At 52.2% G+C, this 14046-nt stretch overlaps 1 non-coding gene across 1 annotated transcript; it reads right to left on the bottom strand.

The window, feature by feature from the left end:
- Positions 1-1539: 1539 nt before the first annotated feature.
- On the bottom strand, positions 1540-1726 carry LOC132247965 (U2 spliceosomal RNA). Its single transcript, XR_009459341.1, has one exon. It is a non-coding gene; the product is annotated as a U2 spliceosomal RNA (small nuclear RNA).
- Positions 1727-14046: the final 12320 nt, after the last annotated feature.

Below are 14046 nucleotides of genomic sequence, written 5' to 3'. Positions count from 1 at the left end.
TCCCTTCTAATGCACTGAGCCACTGGCTTCATTCCACAAATAACCACCCCTGACCCCAATTCAATTACCCTTCCTTCCCCCTTACCCAGCTCCATAGATGTGCGTGTCTCCCATTGATCATTTCATATCACTTTCACACTCATTCTCAGATTCCACCTCCTCCCTCTCCTTCCCCGCTTTCCCCATTTTTGCTCTATTTGTGTATGAGGTCTGGCAATCCCAAGGGATATATCCCTCCTCCTTGCACATGATGCATGTTATTTTTGTTAGACAAGTATTAGCCTTTTTCCCCACACCCAAAGCAAACAGTCCTAGAACAAAAAAACATCAAGTGCCCCCTCGCTTACTACGTAGTTTGGGCTGTCCAAAATAACCCTGGGGTGACCCAAAAGAAATTACTGAAGGAAGGTGATAAATCCCATCCATGTCTCACCTGTGCATGTAAAATTACCTATGCCTTCCATGACCCCATCCAAGTCCTATAACTATTGAATACCAGGGTTTGGACTCCATCTTTGCTGGGAGTTCCCATGATGAGCTTGCTGGTCTTGACCTACCCTGGGGTTCCCACCACCTCTTGCTCCCATGGCCTGCTCCCCTCAGGTACCTGACCTTTTCAAAGCACTGCAGTCCTGTGGGTCTCTCCTCCATTGATCACCCTCATGTCTGGCCCGGATCTTGCTCTGCTGTCTTCTCCTGTTCTGCCATCCTCCTGGGTCCCTCTTGGGCAAGCCAGGAAACAGCTGGGTTTCACCCCGGCTGCCCTGATATGAGCCTTCAAGATTAGCTGCCCAGGGCCAGAGGTGGATCAGGGCCAGGGGCCGAGGGGGCCTGATGAGTGAGGTCAGGTCAGAGAGGACCAGGGCTGAGGGTAAGATGGGCCCTGGCCCACTAAGATGAGGCCTGGCCATGGCAGGGGCTGAAGGCTCTCTGGATGGGGCTGTGGTTGGGTGGCAGTCCCACAGTGCCTGGTTCCCCTGCAGGAAAGCCACAGTCAGTCAGTGGCCCTGTGGGTGGCATTGCAGGTGTGTGGTGGGGTGGGGCATTGTAGGGCACAGTTGCATTTCTGGGGGGAGGCTTCCTGGCAGGCAGGCAACCAGTGAGGTGCTGCCTGTTCCTTCATTCCTGCCAGTCACATGCCTGCTCACTCTTGGGGTTGGCTATTTGTGTCTTGGCTTGGCTTTCCCCCCCTTGCTCCTCTTGCTTTGGCTGGTGCTGGTGATTTCTAATGCTCAACGAAGGCAGCATCTTGTCTTAGGCGGCTTTCCTGGAGAGGCTGGGGGGTAGGGAGGGAGGCCACTGTACTTGTTGGCAACAGGGGCTGCCCCAGCCTGCCATCTGCCAGACTGGCAGGGAGGTGAGTGTGCACCCATGCATTGGCCTAAGCCCCTTCCAGCCTCCCTGTGAACTGGCTGGCCCCAATTTGCATAGGGCCTGACCCACCTCCCCACCCCCAGCGGTCACCCAGGAGTAGTGACTCAGGCCCCAGGCCCAGGCCTGTGCTGCTCTTGGATCTGAGTGGGGAGTTCCCCTAGTAGGGGAGCAGGCATCTGGCTCAGCAGCACTGCAATACTAGGCTGATACCTGGAGTGGTTGAAGCAAACCTGGAGGCCCTCTCCCTGTGCCAAGAATGCTTCTAATGCATCAGTGATGCCACCAAGGTTGTCATTATCAATTAAACTGATAAGAACAGATTTGAATTTTATTAGTGGATGTTAAGAGTTATGAACCAAAAAGATGACGAAGCCAGTAAGGAAATATAGACCGCCTGAGGGAGGGACTAACAAAAGAGGGATGGGGGATGAGGAGGGGAATTCAACTAGGTTTCAAAAAATATGATGTTATCCAACTAAGCCAGGGGGTGGGGACAGGGGAGGCAGGGGGGTTGCAACACCAAGACAGAGGAGAGATGCACACAAATCTGTACAACGGTCTGTAATGGAGAGAGTAGGCTGAAGACGGTTTCCTCAGTCAATATATAGAGTCTCATTGCAGGGTTCCTCTTCTGGTGGACCGGGGTGGTCCATTTTTGAACCTTCTGCTCAAAGTCTATCAATTGCAGCACCAGGTTCAGGTGGTCCCCTGAGTCCAGTCCAGTGGCAGTCGGTCTGGGGGGTCGGAGTACTGGTGATAGCGCGTGATGTGCTCCACGTAGATGTCGTGGGACCAGTGGATCATGTCTGATGCCATGAGGCAGGGCATCAGTTTGGCATAGGGGTGGGAGATGCAGCAGGCACGCAGGACGATCTCATTGCTGGGATCCCAGGGTCCGAGCATTGCCACAGTGACCACATGGACTGTGCTGTCATAGCCACAGCCTCTCAAGATGTTGGCCAGCGGGGTGTACTTCTCCCGCTTGTGAGCCCGGACATTGGTGAAGGCTTGGCGCCAGTTCTTGAAGGGGATGGTTACGTCCATGATCGTGCCCTTCTTGGCCTCTTCGCTCATGCTGATTGTTGGGTCACATCTGGCTCTCAGGCCAGGACAGTGCGGTTCACAGAAATCTCCCCCGCTGTGGCTGGGATGGCCCTCACCAGGTGATCCTAGACAGTGTTGTGGTGGAGCTGCCAGGCTCTGGCATGCAGCTTGCAGCTGCACAGCACGTGGGGGAGGGTCTCCACTGTGTAGCCACATCACCGGCATCTCTTGTCCCAGTGGCCAAAGTGGACAGCCCCATTCAGAGGCAGGCAGTTGAGGCGGGCGTGGTAGAGGAAGTGCCAGTCTGCAAAGTGCATGACACTCCTGCTGGGTATCAAGTCATTGCTGGAGTCCCACTTCAAGGTGATGTCAAAGACCTTACCCTGGTTGGGTTTGGCCTTCAGGTCACCAGCTTACTTGTTTCGGTTGGGGTCCTTCAGGAACCGCTCCAGGAAGGTCCTCATGCAGGGTGTCACTGTGATGCGGTCGGCATGCAGGGCTGGTTCCAGGGAGACTCTTGGCACTCCTTGGTCCAGATCCAGGAGCAGCCAATGTGTTTCTGAAGGCAGCATGTGGTGTTGTGGGCTCGGCTCCACGGTGATGCAAAGTCCTTGCTGTCTCTGCTGAACTCTTCCTCCAGCGGGCCACTGAGGAAGATCGCCAAGTTGCATCCAGTTGGCTGTCTCGGGATCCTCTGTGGGTGATCTCCTCCAGGGTGCTGGCAGCAATGACATTTTACCATGGCATCTGGGCAGGTCAGGAGGCAAATGGCATATGTGACCACCACCATGTTGCAGAGGTCTCCCATGAGGGGGATGCCGTCACCTCCCTGCTAGTAGGGGATGTGCAGGACCTCGTTGCTGGCCTTTTAGTGGCAGGTGCAGTTGCTTCTTGAACAGCCACTGAATCTTGGCATCCGCTTTCTTGAGGAGGGTCTTGGGGACCGCCGAGCCTCTCGGGATGAATACGACGTGGGGAATGAGGAAGGTGTTCCCTGCTGGCCCCCTGGCAGAAGATAAGTGCTGTGATGAGTCCAGCTTGCAGGCATCCTGCACAATCCCACTGGTGGCATCTTGTGGCATCTGCTTGGACCAGTGCCTGGTGGGAGTCTCTAGGTGGCAGTAGGTCTTACTATCACGCAGGTGCCTCATCTCTGTCCTGAGCTCTGTCCTGATCCTGGCCCTGGACTGTGAGGCTGGAGTCCAGGATGTGGCTTTTCTGCCTGCTGTCCATGTGCAGGAACATGCACTTGGTGACGTTGAAGTGCAGGCCCCTCCACTTGGCCGCCTTGGACGTCACGTCCAGCATTTGCTGCAGCTGGGTGGCATCAGGGATGAGGAGAATGAGACCATTGGTGTTGGTCAGGACACTCAACTTCTGGCCATACAGGTGGAGCTTGCTGGGGCAGGCTGTGGCTCTAAGGAGCAGTTCCATGGCTAAGCTGGGGCTGACGGGGCAATCCTGTCTCACCCGCAACTGGATGAGGATCTCCGTGGCCTCTACGTCAGTGGCACGGAAGGTCATGGTGCATCCATGGCAGAGCTCTCGCACCACGATGATGCCATCCAGTAGGCCCAGCTCACGGAGGGTGCTGAAGATGTGGCGGTGGGGCATGGAGCTGAAGGCATTGGACATGTCCAGCCACACCACCGTACACTGCTTCCTGGTCCTCTGGGCATTGTCCACTTCGATGGTTGCAGGATGTGGGGCGGCAGCTTCTGCTGCAGGGTAGAAGACCCTGCTGAAGTAGTTGAACAGAGTCTCTGGGGGGACCTGGCAGAAAGCTGACGGTCCCTCCAGGATCTCTCTCAGTGCCTTGGGATGGTTGGTCCAGTACAGCTTCTGGAGCTAGGAGGCTGGTGCCGGGTCACAGCACTGTCACCTGGGTTGCCTCTGTGGCTGCAGTCTGTGGTCTTCGGGTGGCTCTGGGATCTTCAGTGGGCCAGCGGCGTCGGGTGGCTCTGGGGGTCCGGGAGGAGGACTTTCTGGTTTGGGCATCACGTCTGGTCGGGGATCCCTGGGCTTAGACCTGTGTGGTGGCATCTCTGGGGCAGGCCTCTCCATCAGGGGATCCACTGGACCAGACCTTCAGGAGGTTGTTAGTAGGGTGGCTGGTCTTCACACTGTGGCTTGGGTCTGACGGGCAGTGGCAGTGGACAGCACCAGCGTGCCAGGTCTTCTCTCGGCTCTGTGGCCTTTGTATCCCTTGTGGTGCTTCTTCAGGGTCTCGTACTCGGTGCCACAGAGGGTGCAAAAGAATGCTAGGCAGAGCTGGTGGAAGCGACGTAGGTGTTATTGCATGTCGTCGTGTGACCTGTGTTGTCTTTGTGGGTGGCAGGTCGGGCATGACAGCTTCTCGGGGAGGGGGAAGAGGAGGAATATGAGCACTGCCCTGTCTGCACCTCCCCCTGGGTCATCTGTAGGGGTATCTAGTGTTGGGGGTTCGGGGCTCCTCCACCAGGGGAGGGAGGGATTCTTGGGGGGGGGCAGGTCTTCCTTGGGACCACCAGGGTCTGCGGGCCATCGCTGCTCAGGGCACGCTGTTAGCACTGAGGGGCTGTGGGAGTTTGGAGGAGTCTGCTGTTTCTCAGGGGGTTCAACCGTTGTCTGGGGAGTGTCCTCGGGGTCCTCTGCCGGGAGGTGGGTCTTGTCAGCTGGGGTTCTGGGCTCAGAGTCCCTCTGCCTCTGGGGGTCAATCAATGGCCAGGGGTCAATAGCCGCCTGTTGGCACCCCGACATTGTGGGGGGGTTTGTCACCAGCTCGTGTTTGCTGGTTCACCCTCCTGGGAGGGTCCTCTGTGACGCCTAGTTAGTGGTCCACCCTAACTGGGGTCTCCATGCGTGCCTTGCAGGTTCTTGACAGTGGATCGAGACGTCCTTGGGACCTGGGGGTGTTTATCCACGTTCTGTCCTTGGAGCACAGGTGTTCCCCTACTCCGACTGAGGGAAGACCCAAGGTCTTCAGCTACTAGCCTGAGCCAGGATTTTCACGTTATTGGGTCAGGCAAACCGTAAGACCCTTCAGCTACTCATCTGAGCGGCGCGGTCGCTTGTACGTCCGGAAGAGCGCCGGTTGCACTAGCAGCACTGCCTTCCCTAGCTCGTCATGACAGACAAGAACCCATGCTGCACGGGAGGAAGGAAAAGCAAGCTGCTAGTCAGCTCACTTCTTACTGCTGCTGTTCTGGCAATCCACCAGACTGTGTTGGTGCTGGTCCTGGAGAAAGTGCAATAACAGGCCAGTGACAATTCATTTTCCCATATCTCTTCTTGAATCACTTTAAATCTTCTCAGAACTCTTCATCTTTACAAATAGTCTTTTTTTTTTTTCCTTTCCCATTTATGTTTCTCATTTCCTTCATATATATAATTCCTTTGTCTCGTATTTCCCCGTTCTTATTTATATACAATCCATACATTGACTCTTTTTTCCCCCTTTTAATGTCATCTTGCATCTTTCCCCGCTTTATTTCCAGTTAACACTTTTTTTCGTAATGCATCATTTGTGATGCAGAATTCAATGTTTTGTACTAGTGTCTTCCCAATTTTTTTTCCCCACCTTTTCCATTTATCTCTCTTCCCTGATTCCCGACACTTTTCCTCTCCCTTTCTTGGCCGGATGAAAGAAATTCCTGCCACCAAACACTTTTCCACACCCTATTCCCTTCACTTTTTTGTCCTTCCCCCAATGTAGTCCTTGATATCATAATATCCTAGCTGTGTGCATGCCCTTTCCGGGAAATATACCCCCTTCCCTACCAACAAACATTGCTTTCTGTAGTGCCACCCTCATTCCCATCAAGATCACCAGTACCTCCCTTTGCCTCTCTCCTCTTTTAACCAATCCATACACTGCACTTCCATAGGATTGGGCACAAAGGGTATCGTATCTCCCTTTAGAAATTCCCCTACTTTTCCCCACACCTCTCGCAAACGCACACTCCCAGAAGATGTGGTGAACCATTTCTTCCTGTGTGCAGAACTCTCCAGGGCACCCGCCCATCTCACCAGACACCATCTATGTAGTACTTCCCTTACTGATAATACCCGTCTCACTATACACCATGCTACTTCCCCATGAACCCCTTTCCATCTTTCATCTGCTATTCCCTTCCACACCTCTCACCTGTTCCCATGTCGAATCCCTCATGTTTGTTAATCCATCTTTACCCCTAATTGTTTTGAAGATCACCCTTGCTTTTTGCAGTCCCTCCAGCCCCAATTTTTCCAAACCCTGTGCTCTTGCAAATGCCGCCAGTCTATCCACGTCCTGTGATGGTTTCTCTGCCCACGTTCCTGTCCATCTTTCTCCAAATATCCCCCATGCCCTCAGAACTCTGCCTCCTCAATACTTTGCAACCTTCCCTGCTATTTCTTCCCCTTTTCATGCCTCCCTTACTAATGCTGCCACCCCATGCCCATATACAAATGTTTCAACCTCTGGAAAACCCCATCGCCCTAATTCCCTTGCTTTATAAATCTCGCTATGTGCTCCCCTTTTTCCCTTTAGTTCCCCAGAAAAACACACACAATTCCCTTTGTATCTGCCTTGCTTGTCTGCACAATGGAGGGTGTACCCACCCCATGAACAGAAGGGTCGGTAATATGACTGATTTGATTTAATTTTAATCTTCCCTGTCTTTTTTGCCAACCCTCTCCCTCCCCATATTCCCAGCACCTTTCTCACCCACCCCACACTTCTCCCCACGTTCTTTCCCCTTCCCATCTTCAACAAAACTTTATCCCTAATATTTTTAACCCTCCCTCCACCACCTGCAACCCATATTATTTCAGACCCTCCCATTTCCCTATTCCCCACATATTGCTTTTCCCTCTACTTAATCTCGCTCTGGCTACCCTTCCATATTCTTCCATGTGCTCCAGAACCCTCCCTACTGACCTCTTACCTCTCACCACAAATGTTACATCATCCATGTACATCAATGCTTTGACTTCTCCTCCCCCTGGTATCTTTATCCCTTTTTAATTAAATCATCCTGTCTATCTAGCTTCCTACTGCTTCTATCCTGCATACAAATAGCCCTGGTGACAACGGGCACCCCTGCCTTTACCCCCATCTCTATTTTAATCTTTTCCCCTCAAGTGTCCCTTTAACAGCACCCTGCTGAATGCCCCCTGATACGTTTCTCTCACCCATCCTATGTATTTTCTTGGGAACCCCATTCTTTCCAATGCAGTGAACAGGTACCTGTGCCTAACCCTATCATACACTCTTTCCAAAACTAAATTTCCCACCACCATATTCCAATCCCTGTCCCTGACGTGCTCTGTTGTATCCCTCACCACTCAGTGTGTTCTTTGCTGGCTTTCTCCCTTCCACCACACATCTGCTCTTCTCCTATCACCTCTGACAACACCTCCTTCATCCTCTCCATTAACCTTTTCATATACAACGTATAATCCACATTTAGTAATGTGATTGGTCTCCAATTTTATAAACACCTTTTCTCCCCCTCTTTATACAACAGTACTATTACCCCTTCTGCAAACCCTTTCCCCCTTCCATCATTTCTTTAAACACTTCCTTTTATGTCTGTCCCCAACCACCCCCAAAATTTTTTGTAAAACTCCCCTGGTATCCCATCCACCCCTGGCACTTTATTTGTCTTCATTCCTTTCAGACGCTCTTCTATTTCTTGCACTGTTAGCTCTTTCTCCAAATCTTCCCTTTCCTTTTCCTTCATTTGCTGTATTTCTTCCCCTTCTGCCATCTTTTCTTCCTCTTTCTTCCCTTTTACTATGCAGGTCCTTATAGAAGCTTGTTACTTCTTTTAAAAGATCTGCTTCTGCTCCTTTACGACCTGCCCCCGTTCCGTTACTATTATCTTCATTTCTTTCTTCCCATTCCGAACCCTCTCTGCAAAACATCCGCTCCACTCCTCTCCTTTCTGCACCCACGGTGCCCGCGCCAAAAATATTCTTTCCCTTCCTCTCCGTTCAAACCACTCTTCCACCTTCCTCCATGCCATCCCCAGTTCCTCTTTTACATCTTTTCCTGCTTCTGCTTCCTTTACTAATCCTTGTACTCCTTGCTGCTTCTGTATCAAACTGTGCTTTGTCTGCTTTGCTCTTTCCCCCCCCCCCCTTCCTTCCTAAACCATTCTTTGATCCTTTCCTTCACCATTACCCACCACTCCCACTTTGTTTCAAAATACTTTTTCAATGTTCTCCATCCCTTATATTCTTCCACGAATTCCCTGCATCTCTCTCCATCTTCTAGGTCTTTGAAAATCAATTTCCATACCCGCTTCCCCTCGTCCGATCTCCACTCCTAAGATGTTATGATCCGACATTCCCACTTCCCTTATCGCCTTTTGCACCCTCAATCCTTCTGACATAAACACAAAATCTATCCCTGATCTTCTCCTCCTCCCTGGCCCCATCCTTGTACAGACAGCCTCCCCTTTCCAAATACCTTTCAGTCCTTCTTCCTGTGCCCATCACCCTAGCAATCTCCCTGTCCCATCCAGTTCTCCCTCACATTCTTCCCCTACCCTGTCCCCTTTTTCTCAGATGCAGTTGAAATCCCCCACCACAACTGTCCCCCTCCCCCACAACACACTCCCAGTTTCTTAAACAAGCCCATCCTCTCTCCTGTCACCCCCGGTGCATACATGTTTCAGATGGTGACTGTCTCCCCTTCCCACTCCAGCACCATCTTCTGTACATGCCCCTACACCAGCACTTGCATGGTTTTAACTCTTAGCAGCACTTGTCCTTCCCCAATCAAAATTCCCAACCCCAGGTTTTGGTTCCCTCCTGCTCCCGCCCACCAGGAAGGTCCCCACTGCCACTGCTTTCTTAACCAGCTCCACTCTCTTCCCCACCCTATCCCACACTCCTGCACACACAGCACTTCTGCTTCTGTTGTTTCTAGTATCTTTTTAATCCTCTCCCATCTCTGCTTCCTCAACCAACTCCTCACCTTCCACAATATTATTCTTCGTGTTTTCCTCATCTCCTTACTCATGGATGCCCTTTCCCTTATGCCCCCTTTCCTGCCCTGCCCTGCCCTTCCACCCAGTGACCTCGTCTCCCTCATACCCGTCACGTGAGCTATGTTAACGATTGCCGCCAGGCTGAAATAACCCTCTGCTCCTTTGCTCCCTTCCCCCTCCCTTCCAGGCTCTGTTCCCCTGCTGCGGGTTCTCCTGGGTGTTTCCTCCCCCTGCCTTGTCTCCCACCCCTTTCCTCTTCATCCTCTTCCCATCCCTGTTTTGTTTTCCCTCCCTTTGCCCCTTTCTTTTCTCTCTTTGGCTTCTCTGTCCCACTCGCTGCCTGCCCCAGCGGGATCCCCTGACTCCCTCTTGAGCAGGACTTGTCACTCTTGGAAGCTGGTTGTCCCTGCCTGCTTTCCTCCTTCTTTCCTGCCCTCAGGCTCCCTCTCGACCACAATTTTCAACCGTGGAGGTGGCCAGTCTCTCTAGCTCTTCCAGCATTTCTAACCCCATTGCCAGCTCCAGCCCCTCCCCTGCCTCTTTCCCCACACACAGATGCTTCCCTATGCTCTGAGACCTCATTAGCAGATATCCCTTACTCATCTGCCTCCATCTCGCCCTCTTGAGCTTCTCTTTCTTTCTCTCTTGGTTTTTTGCCTTGTTCGCATAAGAATACAGGCACTCTCTATGTGTGCCCCTCTTCCCCACATGTGTTACACTTCATCTGTTTCTTGCACTCGTTTGCCCTGTGTCCCATCTCCCCACATTTGAAACGCCTCGTTTGTGCACAGAAAGCCGCAATGTGCCCTCCTTTCCCACATCTACTGCATAACTGTGGCTGCCCAACATAGTTTGCGTAGCCTGTATGGGGCCCTAGGTAGAAGTTTGATGCTGTGTGTCTTACTCCTCCAAAATTGGGGTCCTCCATTAATATTACTTTTGCTCTCCAGGACCCTGTCCAGATCTTGTGGGTGGAAAGAGTTATGGAAAAATACCTCACCCTGTGCACTTGTGCCCCCAAGCATCTTTCTACATCCTCTCTTTCTAATTCATGGTTAAACGTTCTCAGAAACAGTACTCTCTCCTGTTTCAAACCGCAATCCTTTCCATTTCACGTCTTTTGTAAGTTGCCCTTGTCTCTCCCAGAACTCCTCATTGGCTTTTCTTTCCAAAAAGTTAACCCCCAAACATCAGAATTTTCATGAACAATCCCAATGCTTAAATCTCTAGGATTCAGCCCAATATCTTTAAGCAATAACTTCTCCATAAACTCTGTTCTTGTGAGCAGAGTTGCTCCTTCAAAGCCTTCTTTTAGTAAGAATACTTTACTTTATTAACAAAGTATCAAAAACGTATAAAACACAAAGCCCAAACAGAAATCACAAACTATCATGCAATCCATTTTACAAACTCCAGCAGTTTTCCCCTTTTACATCTATTCTAAACATTTCACATCTATTACTGTCTCTTTTCCCTTCCCCCACAAAAAAGAAACTGCTATTAGTGCATTCCCGCCGCTTTTTTTTTTCCCCCCTTACTTCTGCTTTTTTAACACTTACACTCACTCTCTATTACATCTAGAAATACATAGTTCCAACACCTTTATACTCCGAAATCTCCGCTTCATTCCCATTATACATTTCTCCGTTTGCTTCCCCCTCCTTCCTCTTAGTCAACCTCCTCCAATCGATTCCTTTCCATTTCTTTTTCTCTTTATTTTTGTAATATCGCAAATCTGCGTACATCAACTGACCGCATTCCCTTGATGTAAAATATAAACCCTTCTGCACTAATAAACACCTCCCTTTCCACACCGCACCCGTGTACATGACAACAGAACTCTTCTCCCACTCCTTCTCCCTGTGACTTAGCAACCCAGACATTGCACCTTCAAAAGTAACACACTCTCTTTCCCCCCCCCCCAGCTGCTTTCCAAAACCTATCTACTTGCTGCCACACCCTCTGTGCAAACTGGCACTCCCACACCACGTGATCTATCACTTCTACCCCTGTGCATATTTTCCTCGGGCACTTCGCCTAGCGAATTAAGCCTCATCTCCTTTGCTCTGGCCTTACTGGTAGCATCTTCCTCAACACCCGCAATGCAAAATCTTCGTGCTCTCCTGTCCACACCCTCCCCACCTGTGCCCATGACAACTCCCCAATATCCGTCATCCCGTCCTTTCCCCTGCTCTCCCTCAACATCCTCTTTGCCTCCCCCAACCCCTCACAACCTAATCTGGCCAACCCCTTTGCCCTCAAAAAGTTCCACCCCCGTACATACCACCTCGCAGAGTTTTTCTGCTCACAAACCTGTCCACTGCCCCGCCCTGCCCCCTGTGTAATCCCAACCTCCTCAGATACCTCCCTGCCCAATACTGACAACCCCCCCCACTTTCCCTCCCCTCCTCCATCCTTGCCACCCGCACCACTGTCTTCCAAAAATGACCATAAACAAAAGCCTCTCTAACTCCGGTAACCCCCACCCTCCCAACTCTCTTCTTTCTTATACAACTCCTTTCTCACCACCCTCTGTCTCTCCTCCCCCCCAAAAATAAACACACTTCCATCTGTACCCGCCTTACCTGTAACCAGGCTGGCGGGTACACTACTGCTACAAACAACACTGTTAGCAGTAACACTTGCTTTGCCACCCTGACCTTCCCCCCCCCAAAAACAACCCCCGCATCCCCCCCCATAGCCCTAATCCTCTCTTCACCCTCCCTCTGACCTCCTCCCACGCCTGTTCCCCTTTCCCCTCCACATCCATGTGCACCCCCAAAACTTTTATCCCCCCTGCTCTACTTCCTGCCCTTCATCCCCCAAACCTCTCCACTCCCCTACTGCTAACATTTTCCTCTTCCGCTATTTACCTGGGATCCCACTGCCTCCCCATGCTCCCTAATCCTGTCTAATACCCGCCTCACCGATCCCTCATCCCAAGCCACAAATGTGACATCATCCATATACAATGTCACCCTTAGCTCCCCTCCCCCTGGCACCGCTATCCCCCTCACCCTTTTCTCCCTTCTAACCCACTGTGCCAGCAGCTCCATCCCACAGACAAACAACCCTGGAGACAAGGGGCACCCCTGATGCACCCCTCTCTCTATCCTAAAGTCTTCCCCCAAAAACCCCTTCAACACCCTACTCCGTGTCCTCCCATACAGTGCTCTCGCCCACCCTACAAACTTCCCTGGAAACCCCGTTCTTTCCAAAACTCCAAACACAAAATTGTGCGCCACACTGTCATATGCATTCTCCAAATCCGTGCTCCCCATCACCACCCCCTTTCCCCCACACACATTTTAACATGTCCCGCAACACCCGCTCCAGCGAGCCGCTGAGGAAGGTGGCCAAGTCATGTCCGGTGGGCTGCCTCCCGATCCTCTTGTGGGCGGTCTCCTCCAGGGCACTGGCAGCAATGGTACATACCGTGGGGTCTCCCATGCTGGGTATGTTGGCACCTCCCTGCCAGTAGGGGATGTGCAGGACCTCATTGCTGGCCCTTAGTGGCAGGTGCAGCCACCGCTTGAGTAGCGGCCGGATCTTGGCGTCCGCCTTCTTGAGCGGGGTCTTGGGGACCGCTGAGCCTCTCAGGTTGAACTCGACGTGGGGGATGTGGAAGGTTTTCACCGCGTCTATCTTCTGCCAGGGGGCCAGCAGGCTCAAGTCCAGCTTGTGGGCATCCTGCATGATCCCTTTGATGGCCTCTTCTGGCATCTGCTTGGCCTGGTGGCCGGTGGGCATCCCCAGGTGGCAGTAAGCCTCGCTGTTGCGCAGGTGCCTCATTGCCTGGCCCTGGATCATGAGGGTGCAGTCCAGGACGCAGCTTTTCTGCTGGCCATCAGTGTGCAGAGAGGAGCATGTGGCAACACTGAAGCGCAGGTCCATCCACCTGGCTGCCTCAGATGTCGTGTCCGGCATCTGCTGCAGCTGGGTGGCATCAGGGGCGAGGAGAACGATGTCCTCAGTGTAGGCCAGGATGCTCAACTTCTGGCTGTACAGGTGGAGCCTGCTGGGGCTGCCTACCATGGCTCGAAGGAGTAGTTCCATGGCTAAGCTGAAGATGATGGGGTTGAGGGGGCATCCCTGTCTCATCCCCATCTGGGGGGCAGTCTCTACAGTCTCTCCATCAGTGGTGCGGACAGTCATGGTGTATCCATGGTAGAGCTCTCACCCCAGGTGGATGAGGCCGTCTGGTAGGCCCAGCTCATGGAGGGTGCCAAAGTTGTGGTGTTGGGGCATGGAGCCAAAGACATTGGAGATGTCCAGCCATGCCACTGTGCACTGGTTCCTGGTCCTCCAGGCCTTGCCTAAAGCTACCTGGAGGGTGAAGTTATGTTTGTAACAGCCCTCCATTGACATGAAGCCCTTCTGCCTCCAACTGCTGGCCCCACCAGTCACTGCCCAGTCTGTGAAGCAGGCCACCAGGCAGCTGGTGTACAGCTTGGTGATGGTGGAGCACAGGGCGCTGGGTTTCCAGTTGTCTAGGTCAGTCAGGTCTCCCCTATTGTGGATGAAGACCATGATATCCCTGTTCTAGGTGGTGGGTGTGTGCCAGGATTCTCTGCACCTGTTAAAAAAAATAGAAAGAACAAGGCAGCCTGAGTCATGTTTTTTGGGAAGACTATACTTGATACTGTCCCTGCCAGGGGCAGTGTCCCTG

Source organism: Alligator mississippiensis, chromosome 1 (genome assembly GCF_030867095.1).
Source record: "Alligator mississippiensis isolate rAllMis1 chromosome 1, rAllMis1, whole genome shotgun sequence".
In the NCBI taxonomy this organism is placed as follows: domain Eukaryota; kingdom Metazoa; phylum Chordata; order Crocodylia; family Alligatoridae; genus Alligator; species Alligator mississippiensis.
The sequence above is the reverse complement of the archived record's forward strand: the minus strand, read 5'-3'. Positions and strand labels throughout refer to the sequence as shown.